Source organism: Solanum verrucosum, unplaced genomic scaffold, assembly GCF_900185275.1.
Source record: "Solanum verrucosum unplaced genomic scaffold, falcon-dt-bn FXZP01000034.1, whole genome shotgun sequence".
NCBI lineage: Eukaryota > Viridiplantae > Streptophyta > Magnoliopsida > Solanales > Solanaceae > Solanum > Solanum verrucosum.
Genome location: NW_026019959.1, coordinates 715845 through 728045, shown reverse-complemented (window position 1 = coordinate 728045; position 12201 = coordinate 715845).

Genomic DNA, 12201 nt, shown 5'->3' with positions numbered 1-12201 from the left:
CAAGTTCAGTTTTACCTCTTTCATGACTAATTCCAATTTAAAAAAATAGAAATTGGAAGCTCCAATTAAAAATCAAACAAACTAGACAAACAAAGCAATCAGAAATTAAAGAGAATAATTCGTTAAAGCTTACATCTTTGAGCTACAATGGTGATTTGTGTTTGAGTAAACAATGGCTATGGGAAAAAAAGAATCAGATAAAGAGATAAAAAGAAATGAGTCTAAATTAATGAATATTATTGCGAAAAAAAAAATTACAAAATAAATTTCATTTTTGTTGACACATGATAGATAGTTAATGATAGGCTTATAAAGTATTATTTCATATCCTATGCGCCACGAAATAATAGGTTTGCCTCTCTACTTCCAATTGAGCCACATCGCCTGCAATTTCACCTCCGCCTTAAGTGATATCCAAATCAAAAGATTCATCAGCCCATACTTTGAAAAATAGATTAAGATATCGAATATTATCCTTTTTAATGAAATCTGATCTGTCGTAAACGTATATCTCTTGATAAGGTCCTATTTGATAATCCTAACAATAACTGAAATAGGTGAAGAAAAATTTGATAGTACAGGATCTTAAAATATGTTGTATTACACGGCTAATTGGGAAAAGTACTATGTAACTAGAAAATGGCTATTAAAATAAAAGTTTAAATGCACATTGTAATTATTTTTAACTATAATGTAATTCTAAATAACAAATAGAGTACATATTTTGTTGCTATAGGGAAAATTGTATATAATAACAAACTATTAATTCAAATTAAATGCTATAAACATAGTTTGATTTAATTATATCCCATATCAAATTGTTGCTATTTCGCCTCTCTCCCTGGTGAATCTCGCTTGCCACTCTCGTTCTCGCTGGGCAGTCTCGCTCGCCTCTCTCGCTTTTATACAAACACAAATGTATAAAATGTGTTTGTGTTTGTATAAAGCGAGAGAAAAGTATATATACATTTATTTTCGTTCCCTCTTCCAGATCTCGCTCGCCACTCTCAATCGCCTCTCTCACTTTAAACAAACACAAATGTATACATTGCGTTTGTATTTGTATAAAGCGAGAGAAAATTGTATATACAAATACAAATGCATATATTTTCGTCCTATACACTTATGATTATACAAATACGATCTTCCCCTGTCCAGTTTTCTTTTGTTTTTCTCTCTTTCTCGCTTTATACAAACACAGATTATACAATTGATTCTTTTGTATATAATTGCTTCTTTTGTATATATGTATAGCGAAATAGCCATAACAAATATAAAGTTTGCTATGGAGCGCAATTATGCAAACTATAAAAATAACATACAAATATAATTTTTGTATTTGCTATATGTGAAAGTTGTGCCTTGCTATATTATATATAAAAAAAACTATACCTATTGATATATATGTATTATGATAAAATTAGAGACAACAAATTTGACCCATAAATGTGTAAGCCGCTGAATCGGTCCAAACTTAAATGAGTTGGGTCCATAAAAATTGGGAAATTTTTTAGCCGGGTCAATTTGGGTTACTTGGCAGTTGTCGGGTCAAAACTACAATCCGTGTAGTTCTCAATTGGTACATTATTTGCATAAATGGAAAAAGCAAAGTTATATTCTTGATCATATTGTCTTCTAGAATTTTTCCTTCCAATTAATTTTTTAATATTAATTATATTATTTTTAATTTTTTATATAAAATAAATTTATATATTTGTATGATAGTAAATCACTATATTAATTGAAAAACCTATATTTAATAAATAGTATTAATATTGGTATTTTTAACTAATGTTGATTAAATGATTTTCTATCTCTTTTTCTTCTTCAAAGAATAACCCCCAAAAAATTTATTATGATATACCAAAAATACTCCTATGCCAAGCAGGTATGTTTACAAAGTAGAGGTTATTTGTGCAAATTCCCTCTTATATAATAAAAAAATAAAAGAATATAGTTACATGAATTTTGGCTTTTATATAAAATTAAAGAGTAATGGCCATATTAATCTATCTACAAAATGATAAAAAAAAAATTAGGAGACAAATTATTGTCAGATTAAAAAAATTGTGAGCAGGGGTAGTAATATGTATTTCATAGGTTTGGATATGATTGACGTAAACATAAAAATCATATTTGTATGCTATAATTATAATTTGCATAATTGCGCTCCATAGCAAACTTTATGTTTGCCATGGAGCATCAGATTGTATAAATCGCTGGGGGCATCCGATTTGTATAAAATCGCTGGCAGCCTCTCGTTTGTATAAATCGTTGGCGAATTTGTATACAATTGAATCGAAATAAAACGTTTGTATATCAAATATCTCTCTCGCTTTATACAAACACAAATTATACATTATATTTTGTATAATCTGTGTTTGTATAAAGCGAGAAAGACAAAAGAAAGCCGACATGAGAAGATTTGTATTGTATAATTATCAGGGGCGGCTGATTAGTTTTTTAAAAAGTCATTGGCCTTAGGCCCCCAATTTTAGGAGGCCCCATTTTTTAGTTAATTAGGTTAAATTAAAAAAAAAAAAAAAAAAAAAACTAAGACAATAAATGCAAATGGCTAAAAATAAAAAAAATGCAAAGGCTTAATGAAGACTGATGTGATAGTCTGATAGCTATGAGTATGACTTTTCAACTTTTCAATAAAAAGTTGTGTACTTTTTTTTAATGTAGAAGTTATCTTTTTTTTTTACCTTATTTTTTTTTAATTTTGTTTTTATATAGTTAATCCTCTCTCTTCTTTTTCTTCTCACTTTCTCTTTTCTAATTTTACATCTCTCTTTATCAAAGCTTAAGAACTTGTTTGTTCTATTGATAATTTATATTTTAAATTTGAAGAAAAATATATTGCAGCAATCCGATTCATTTTCAGAAATCAAGTCTTCATAGCTTTTGAATTCGATAGTATCATTCTAATTTTTAATATTATTTTTATTTTGTGTCTTATGTTATTATATTTTTTATTTGATATTGTAAATAGTGTTTAAAATATTTGTTAGATTTTAATATGTCAACTAGAAAATATGAATCCGGTCATTCAAAACTTTTAAAAAAAAAAAAGTCGATAACTTGATAAAATCTCAAAAAAGTGCTCTTGATAAATTTTTGGAAAACAATGTTAAAATTAAATAAAAAAAGATAAGGGAATGCTTTTTAGAAGAACAAGTTACTAACTTAGTTGAAGTTGAATTAGATAATGATATAAACCAAAAAGAAGAAGGAGAGGAAATTAGTGAAAAGTCGGATGTAGATTCCCAAGAAAATCAAGAACTTATAAATGAATTAAATAATCACACTCCTAAAAATATCTATGATCCTAGTTAATGGAATATTATTGATACAAAGTTAAGAGATTTATTACTAGAAAAGGGACCAATTAGAATTACCGACACATGTTTTTCAAAGGATAATTTTTAAGGCACTTTTCTACTACATATTATTTTCAAAAGTTGGCAAATGGAGAAAGACATGAAAGAAGATAGTTAGTTTATTCCAAAGATTTGAATAAGGTATTTTGTTTTTGTTGTAAGTTATTTAATACGACCTTTAATGCAAAGAATAATAAGTTAGCTAATGAAGGTAGTAGAGATTGGAAAAATCTTACTACTAAGCTTAGAACTCATGAAACAACTAACCAACATATTATTAATATGAGTTCATGGATTGATTTAGAATTTAGATTGCGTAATAATAAAACAATCGATAAAAACATTCAAGACCAAATTAATAGAGATAGAGAACATTGGAAAAATATATTGTCAAGAATTATTTCTGTCATAAAAACTCTTGGAAGAAATAATTTGGCGTTTAAGGGGGGAAATGAAAAAATCTATCAAGAAAATAACGGAAACTTCTTGAGTCTTATTGGAATGATTGCAGAATTTGATCCAATTATGCAAGTACATATTCGACCAATCAAACATGATGAAATTCATAATCATTATCTGGACATAATATACAAAATGAATTAATAAATTTATTGGCAAGTGAAATTAAGAACAAGATTATTGAAAAAGTTATAAAAACAAAGTATTTCTCTATCATACTTGATTGCACGCCAGATACAAGTCATCAAGACCAAATGCCTTTTATAATACGGAGTGTAGATATTTCGACAACTCCAATAAATGCAACCGAATATTTCTTAGGATTCTTAAAAGTGGATGATACAAGTGGAAAAGGCCTTTTTGAAGTTATTTTAGATGAAATAAAATGTATTGGACTTGATATTGATAATTTAAGAGGACAAAGATATGATAACAGGTCTAATATGAAGGGAAAACACCAAGGAGTGCAAAAAAGACTTCTTGATATAATTCCTAGATCATTTTATACACCATGTGGTTGTCATAATCTAAATTTGGTACTTTGTAATATGGCTAATTCTTGTACGAAAGCTATATCATTCTTTGGAGTGGTACAACGTATATATTCACTATTTTCTTCGTCTACTAAACGGTGGAAAATTTTAAAAGATAGTGTACCTAGTTTAACTCTTAAATAATTGTCACAAACACGATGGAAAAATCGTATTGAAAGTGTTAAAGAAATAAGGTTTCAAACTCCACAAATAAGAGATGCTTTATTTAAATTAGAAGAAGTTAGTGATGATCCAAAATTAAAAGTGAAGCTAATTGTTTAGCAATTTTTGAGCTTGAAAATTGCGAATTTTTATTGGGTATGACTATTTGGTATGATGTATTATTTGCCGTAAATTCAATTAGCAAAAGTTTACAATCAAAAGATATGCATATTGATGTCGCTATTGATCAATTAAGAGGTTTAGTTTCTTTTTTAAAAACATATAGAGAAGAAGGATTTACAAGTGCTATGATTTCGGCTAAGGAAATTGCATTAGAGATGAATAAAGAACCTGCATTTCGTAAGAAACGTGTAATTTATAGAAAAAAACAATTTGATGAGAATTTTGATAATGAAATCACAAGATCCCTTGAAGAATCATTTAGAGTTGATTACTTCTTATACATAGTAGACCAAACCATCTTTTCACTTCAAAATAGATTTGAACAATTTGAAGTATACGAAAATATTTTTGGTTTTCTATTTAGTGGGAAAAAAATTGAGATCATTAGATGATGAGAATTTAAAAAAATATTGTCTTAATTTTGAATGTTCCTTAAAACATAATACTCACTATGATATTGACGGTTTAGACTTATTTTTTGAATTAAAAGTGTTAAGGGAAATCATAAAAGTAAAAGACAATACTCTAATTGAGATATTCAATCAAATAAAAAGACTTGATTCTTTTCCAAATGCTTACATTACTTATAGAATAATGTTAACAATTCCCGTAACAGTCGCCTCAGCAAAAAGAAGTTTTTCAAAATTAAAAATAATAAAATCTTATTTAAGATCGACAATGTCTCAAGAAAGATTAAGTGGTTTGGCTATTTTATCGATTGAAAAAGAATTATTAGAAGAGATTGACTATACAAAAATTATTAACAACTTTGCATCTCAAAAATCTAGAATTTTTTTTAAAAAATAAAACCATTTATAAATTTTTTTCAAGGCCTCTAGTTTGATTTTGGCCTTAGGCCACCAACGAGTTTGAGCCACCCCTGATAATTATAAGTGTATAAGACTAAGATATATGTATTTGCATGTGTATATACAATTTTCTCTCGCTTTATACAAACTAATACACAATTTATACATTTGTGTTTGTATAAAGTGAGAGAGGCTAAGGAGAGGCTGGCGAGCGAGAGAGGAAGAGTGGCAAGCGAGAATTTCAGGAGGAGAGGCGAATGACAACAGTTTGCAACGGGTTACAATTAAACCAAACTGTGGTTATAACATTTAATATGAATTAATAATTTGCTATTATATACAATTTTCCCTAAAAAGAACTAGTTGAAGTAATTAGGTTTTTTAATGCGGCATAAACCAAATTATATATTTATTCTTATTAAATAAATTAAGCTTGATCGGATTAAGTTTCTATCTTATTATTTAACCCATGTTAATTTAATTTGTTTTGATTCAATCGAATTTCAAGCGGGTCAGGTCTTGATCAAATCTTAACCTATTTAAATGTGATTCAATCTTCCTATTTGTTATCCCTTAATAAAACATATACTTTATTTATTACTTCTTCCATTCTAATTTATGTGGCACTTTTCAAATTTCGAGATTCAAACAAGTTTATCTTTAATTTTAAAATGTTCATACATCTTTTAAATATTTTGAATTGTCAATAATTGTGACTAGCTTTTTACGTAGTTTATAAATAGATAAATTTCATTTAAGAAAAAATTAAAAATTTCATGCGTAAATTATCGGTCAAACTTGAACCGTTTGATTCTCGAAAATGAAAAGTGTCACATAAATTGCAACAAAGGGAATATGTATTTCTTAAAATTAGTGCTTATTCCATTAAAACTCAAAATGATGATATTTTGTCATGATTTGTGGTGAACTAGTAATTGAATTTGGGCCAATGTAATACATGGGCCAATTATCTTTATCGTATCCTGGGCTAGTGGTCCCAACTTAGAACTTTCTAAAATTTGGATAGTGGAATTTTCATAAATAGTGGGACAACTATCCCACTATTGTCTATTTATTTGAATAAAGGGACAATGACTTCTATTATTGGCGATGACCATTTATTTGAATAAAGAGACGATGACTTCTATTATTACATTTATGTTTTGTGGTGAACTAATATTTGAATTTGGGCCTCTACAATACATGGGCCAATCTCTTTACCCTATCATGGGCTAGTGGTCCTAGATTACGACTTTATGGAATTTGGATAGCGATATTTTGGGGAGGAATTTTCAGAAATGGTGGGACTACTATTCCATGTAGAAAGTAGATAAATAATGGCCTCTTATTTGAGTAAAAAGATGATGACTACTATTATTGGTGTGTGGTCTACTCTACATGTTTTTATTTTTATTTTGTGAGTACTAAATGGTAGATCTACTTTTATTTTGAAAAAAACTTGTGTAATTTTATGAGATATTTTAAATCATAGAATATTTTTGTGTACTTTATTCAACGTATCAAAATGACTTAAGCTGTTTTAGTTCAATTGGATCTGGAATATGGATAATATTCTGAAGATAAAATTTAAGATTAATTTTATTGCATGTTTGATTTTAAGGTATTAGCTAATCATGTATGGTACAAGTACAGTCCCATATAGACGATGGTATCGCATGAAATATCTCAATTCGTAGAATATTATTACTTATTCCATTTCTATATACCAAACGATCCCTAAGCCATAACACTTTTATGCTAAGAAGTGCTCCACCGTCTTAATTTAATTACACCATATATATTTTTTCCTTGAATCGAAAATCGATTAACTTCTTTTTTTTGAAGGTTGGATTGATTGATATTTCCGCATAAGGTAAAAGTACATTAACTACATTCATTATTTTAATGTAAGCCTTACTAAGGTTTAATATTAAATAATTTGGATTTAATATTATTTAATATAAAAATATTATTTTCTGAAGAAAAATGATACTAACCCTTAATGTTTATTTGATATAGGTAACCTATATTTACTATTTTATTAAAGAGTTTGGACAAAATAGTAATGAAGGGGATCCTTTCACGCATCGTATAGATGAAAAAATAGTTTTCCAAAGATTCTATCTTTTACCAAATTAATTAGTCATGACTCCCTTTTAGTAATCTGACATTTACGAAAAACTTTTAAATATATTTATCCAGCACAAGTTATAACCTTTTTCTCGTCAAATATAAATTTCTATTGTCTAAAATATTTTTTCAAAAAACACTTGCGATAAAAGAAGAAAATTTCAAAATAAAATAATTTTCTATTGGGAAATAGGCTTTTAATTGAACTAAAGAAACAATATTCTGGAGCTCATTTTTTGTTTGTGTTACACAAATAATTTGAAGGACCAATTGTTGATTTCTTACTTGGTAGAGGAAGACAAAAAATTATCCAGACAATGAACAGATCATTTTTATTTTTATTTTTATTTTTGGATTTTAGTTCTACTCTTATAGTGTCTACATTCATTAGGTTTTATTATCGAGTTTTCTTCTTCTCTTTTTTGTTGAATTTTTCCTCCTTTCAAATATACTCCCTCTGTCCTATTTACTTGTTCAATTTTGACTTAGCACATCTATTAAAAAATAATAATTGATATAGTGAGTTTACTATTTTACCCATATTAATTGATAAAATTTCAAAATCAATTTAATCATTAAACAGGTTCTACCTCTTTCAAAAACATTGACTCTCTAAATAAATTGAGGATATAATAAATAAAAAATATTGTCATTTATTATTGTCAAAAAAGGCATATGAAAAGAGACAAGTAATGTGTTCTTTTTATCTGTTTGCTTTAATTACGTAGAAGTATTTGAATCTCTTCAAATATTCATTAAGAAAGTATTTTCAAGGTACATCTTTCCTCTCATGATGAACGTGTTTAAACTTCATTCGTCTTTGGAGATTTTCACCAAGGGACTCTAGCGATTACATTTTCATACTAAAAGAATTTAAGTGAAAGTGATATATATTAAGTAAAGAGAAAAATGAAAAATATACTTCCGAACTATCGTAAATGGTATGCAGATATCTTCCGTCATATTTTTGGGAATTGATGATCCTATCGTCTAAAAACTAGAATATATATACCCTTTATACTAACGGACATATACATGTCATAATCTTATCCACAAATCCAACATTTATTAAATATTGAATCGACGTATAAGATTGCGTCATGTGTCCCTATTTAGTCTTCCTTTAAAGTGACGGGCATATATGATCTAGTTTTTGGAAGGCAGGGGCACCAATGTCCCAAAAGTATGACGAAGGTTATCTGCATACCATTTACGATAGTTTAGGGGTATATTTGTCCTTTTTCTCTAAAATAAAATATTGAAAAGGTTACACTAATTGAGTTATAATCTTTTAAGATAAATTTTAAATAGCTTAGAAGAATTGTTAAAATTATAATAACAATGCTTGTTTTTTTTTAATCGACACATTTGTTATCGTGGTAGAATCATGTTTAAAGATGTTTTTGTACTATTGATCCAAATTTGGAAGCTCAAATCAAAGTTGGAGTATTTAAAAAAAATCAATTTTCACATATAGCAAACATAAAAATTATATTTGTATGTTATAACTATAATTTGTATAATTGCGCTTCATAACAAATTTTATGTTTGCTATGGAGCTTTTGATTTGTATAATTCGCTACAAATATCCAATTTTATACAAATTGTTCAGTTTTGTATAAATTAATTTATACATTGTAATTTGTTTAATAAGATCTGTATTTGTATAATTATAAGTGTATAGGACGAAAATATATGTATTTGTATATACATTTTTCTCTCGCTTTATACAAACACAAACGCATTTTATACATTTTATACCAAAATGTATAAAATGGCTAATTGTATACCGAATCAAATGACAAAAAAAAGGGATGTTTGCTGCGAATTACAATTAAAATAAACTATGGCTATAACATTTAATTTGAATTAATAGTTTGTTATTTCATATAATTTTCCCTTAAAAAAATTGGAGATCCAACAATCAAAACATAATCTAATATAACATTGTTTTGCTATCTTGTTTCGCCTTATTCTTTTATCTGCTTTAGTTTTATTATCGTTTATTCTTTATTTGAAAGATAATAAAAGAAGAAATAAAAAAAACCAAATAGATGAAAGCTATAATAGTAAATCATAATCGAATACAATTATAACAACTCAAAAATGGTGGCCAAAATAAGGCTAAATAAATGGTGTATATATGAAAGTTGGCTAACCCCGCGGTAAATATCGAAAAAATTGTTTTTTTGAGCAAATGAATATGCACATTATTTAAAAAAATTCTTGTTCTTTTTTTAATGTTTCCTTTGTCCCATACATTTTACACACATTTATGGTACTTTTGGTTACGACTTTTTTTTGTGTAAACTTCATTGTTAGATTTAAAAGCGACTAAACTTTCAAAAATTGAAAACTTTAACTACAATTTAAACCGAATGACTACCTAGTATAACTTGTATTTATCATAATCCAATCCTTCATCTTTGAGTTGATATTTGATATATGATTTGGCTAGGGAATTAGCTGGTCTCACTTTAACCAAACCATCGCAATGACCCTTCTTCTGGGATATGCTTACCACTTCATCGATATCATTTTGAACTTGAACAAAGACTTCATCTGCAGCCATCATCCACTCCTTAATTGCCTCCATTTCCTTCAAAAGTTCTTCATTCTTCTTCTTAATCTGGTCAATATCGACCTTTTTCTTTTTCTTAGCAGAGGAGGAGCCTTCAGGCTTAGAAGATGAAGTTGAACCTTCCATTAGGTCCATTTGAACCTTGCATGCGTCAATTTCGTCCTCATTTCAGAGTATCTTTTTTCACAACTCATTATTCTTAAAAAAAACATAATTTTTTTAATATTATATAGTGATATTGTTGTTGATATTTATATAAATTAGGATTTGTTCAAATTAATATGATGTTAGTCATTTGTTTGTAATACAATTTGTTGGATTATGTTCTATAAAATTTTAATTATTAATATAAAAATATGAATAGTATAATTCAAAATTTTAAAAATATTATTTAACATTATGAGTATAGTTTTTTTTAATAACTTTTATTTGTTTTTAAAAAAAATATTATTTAGCGAAAAAAAGTCATAAATGTTTTACTATTAATTATAAAAATTGGGGCTCAAAATTTTTTGGGCCTAAAACAAAGACTTCATTAGCTTCCCTTTGAGCCACTATGCGGAAATAAACAAGTATATTATATGAGTTAGAATACTCAATGAGATTAGTTATCTCACCTTCTCTATTTAATCCCAACAGTTTAGTGAATCAGAGATTGTTATTTCTTACCTGGTTGTGGTGCACTGGTAGGAGTGTTTCACCCTTAACAAGAGGTTTCGAGTTCAAGTCCTGGGTATGAAGAAAATCTTGTTAGGAGCGCCTCCCTAGAATGAGCTCTGCAGTGCGCGATTCGGATTTGGTCGTAGCTCTAATGTGGGCTACAAACAACGGGTGGGAAACAAAAAAAAATACGAGATAAAATTATCTTATTATGTCTGAAATCAATATTGATCTCACCAGCCAAATAACCCCTTATTTTTTACAGTATTAAAAGAAGGAAAAATTGTGCAGAATAACAAGCATTTAAATCATATTAAATGTTATAGCTACTTTTAGCGAAATTCTAATTCACAATTATAGTTTCACCCAATTTTGTTATTCGCTTGATTTGTATAAATTTAGAATTTGTATACTTCGGTCCTGATTGTATAAATTAAATCCAGATTTTTGTAGACGATTACCCTAATTTGTAGTATAACTTACATAAATCTCATAGTGTAAAGAGTAAATTACATCTTATCTTTTTTTTTTTTTTTCTAATTACAATAATCCCTTAAAATTTGTATCTTACGGATACATTAATTCTAATACAAAAAAAATCTTTCTGTTGCGCTAAAAAGGGAATAAAATCTGAAAATTAATTAAATCCCATAAATTACGCTTATGTTTCTTCTTACTCTCAATCGAAGAAATTTAAAATTAGACAAATCCTAATAGACCGAAAAAATTTAAAATTTCAAATTGCTCCCGCGTTCAACGAAAAAACCTTTCAGATTTGATTCAAAAACTTTTTTCGAAATTTTGGGTAAGCGAATTTTGGGTAAGCGAGGTGAGTTATGAAGGATACAAAAGTGATGGAATTGTTGTTGCCTTGTTGGACAAACGATATACTTTTGAATCTTCAAGTTCATGAAGATCCTTTCAATTTTGATTCAAGATTATCAAAAAAATTTGAGATTCAAGATTCTTTCTTCTCCCAGTTCAACGAAGATCCTTTCAATGTTGATTCAAAATTGTTGAAAATTTTGAGATTTAAAATTCTTCTCCTAATTTATTGAAAGTCCTTTTAATTTTGAATCAAAATTGTCGAAAAGTTTATTCATGATAGAGGCTGTGAAGCTCACTCTGATGGTAATTTTGACTTAACTCATACTCATTTTTCGCAAAGGCTGTTCTTTTCACTAATTTTTCGAACTATTGTTTAATTATAAAAATGGATACTTGGTGATTTTGTTTGGCTATATTCATATATGGAGGATTGAATAGAACATACGCACCGGTTAAACTCATCAGAATCATGA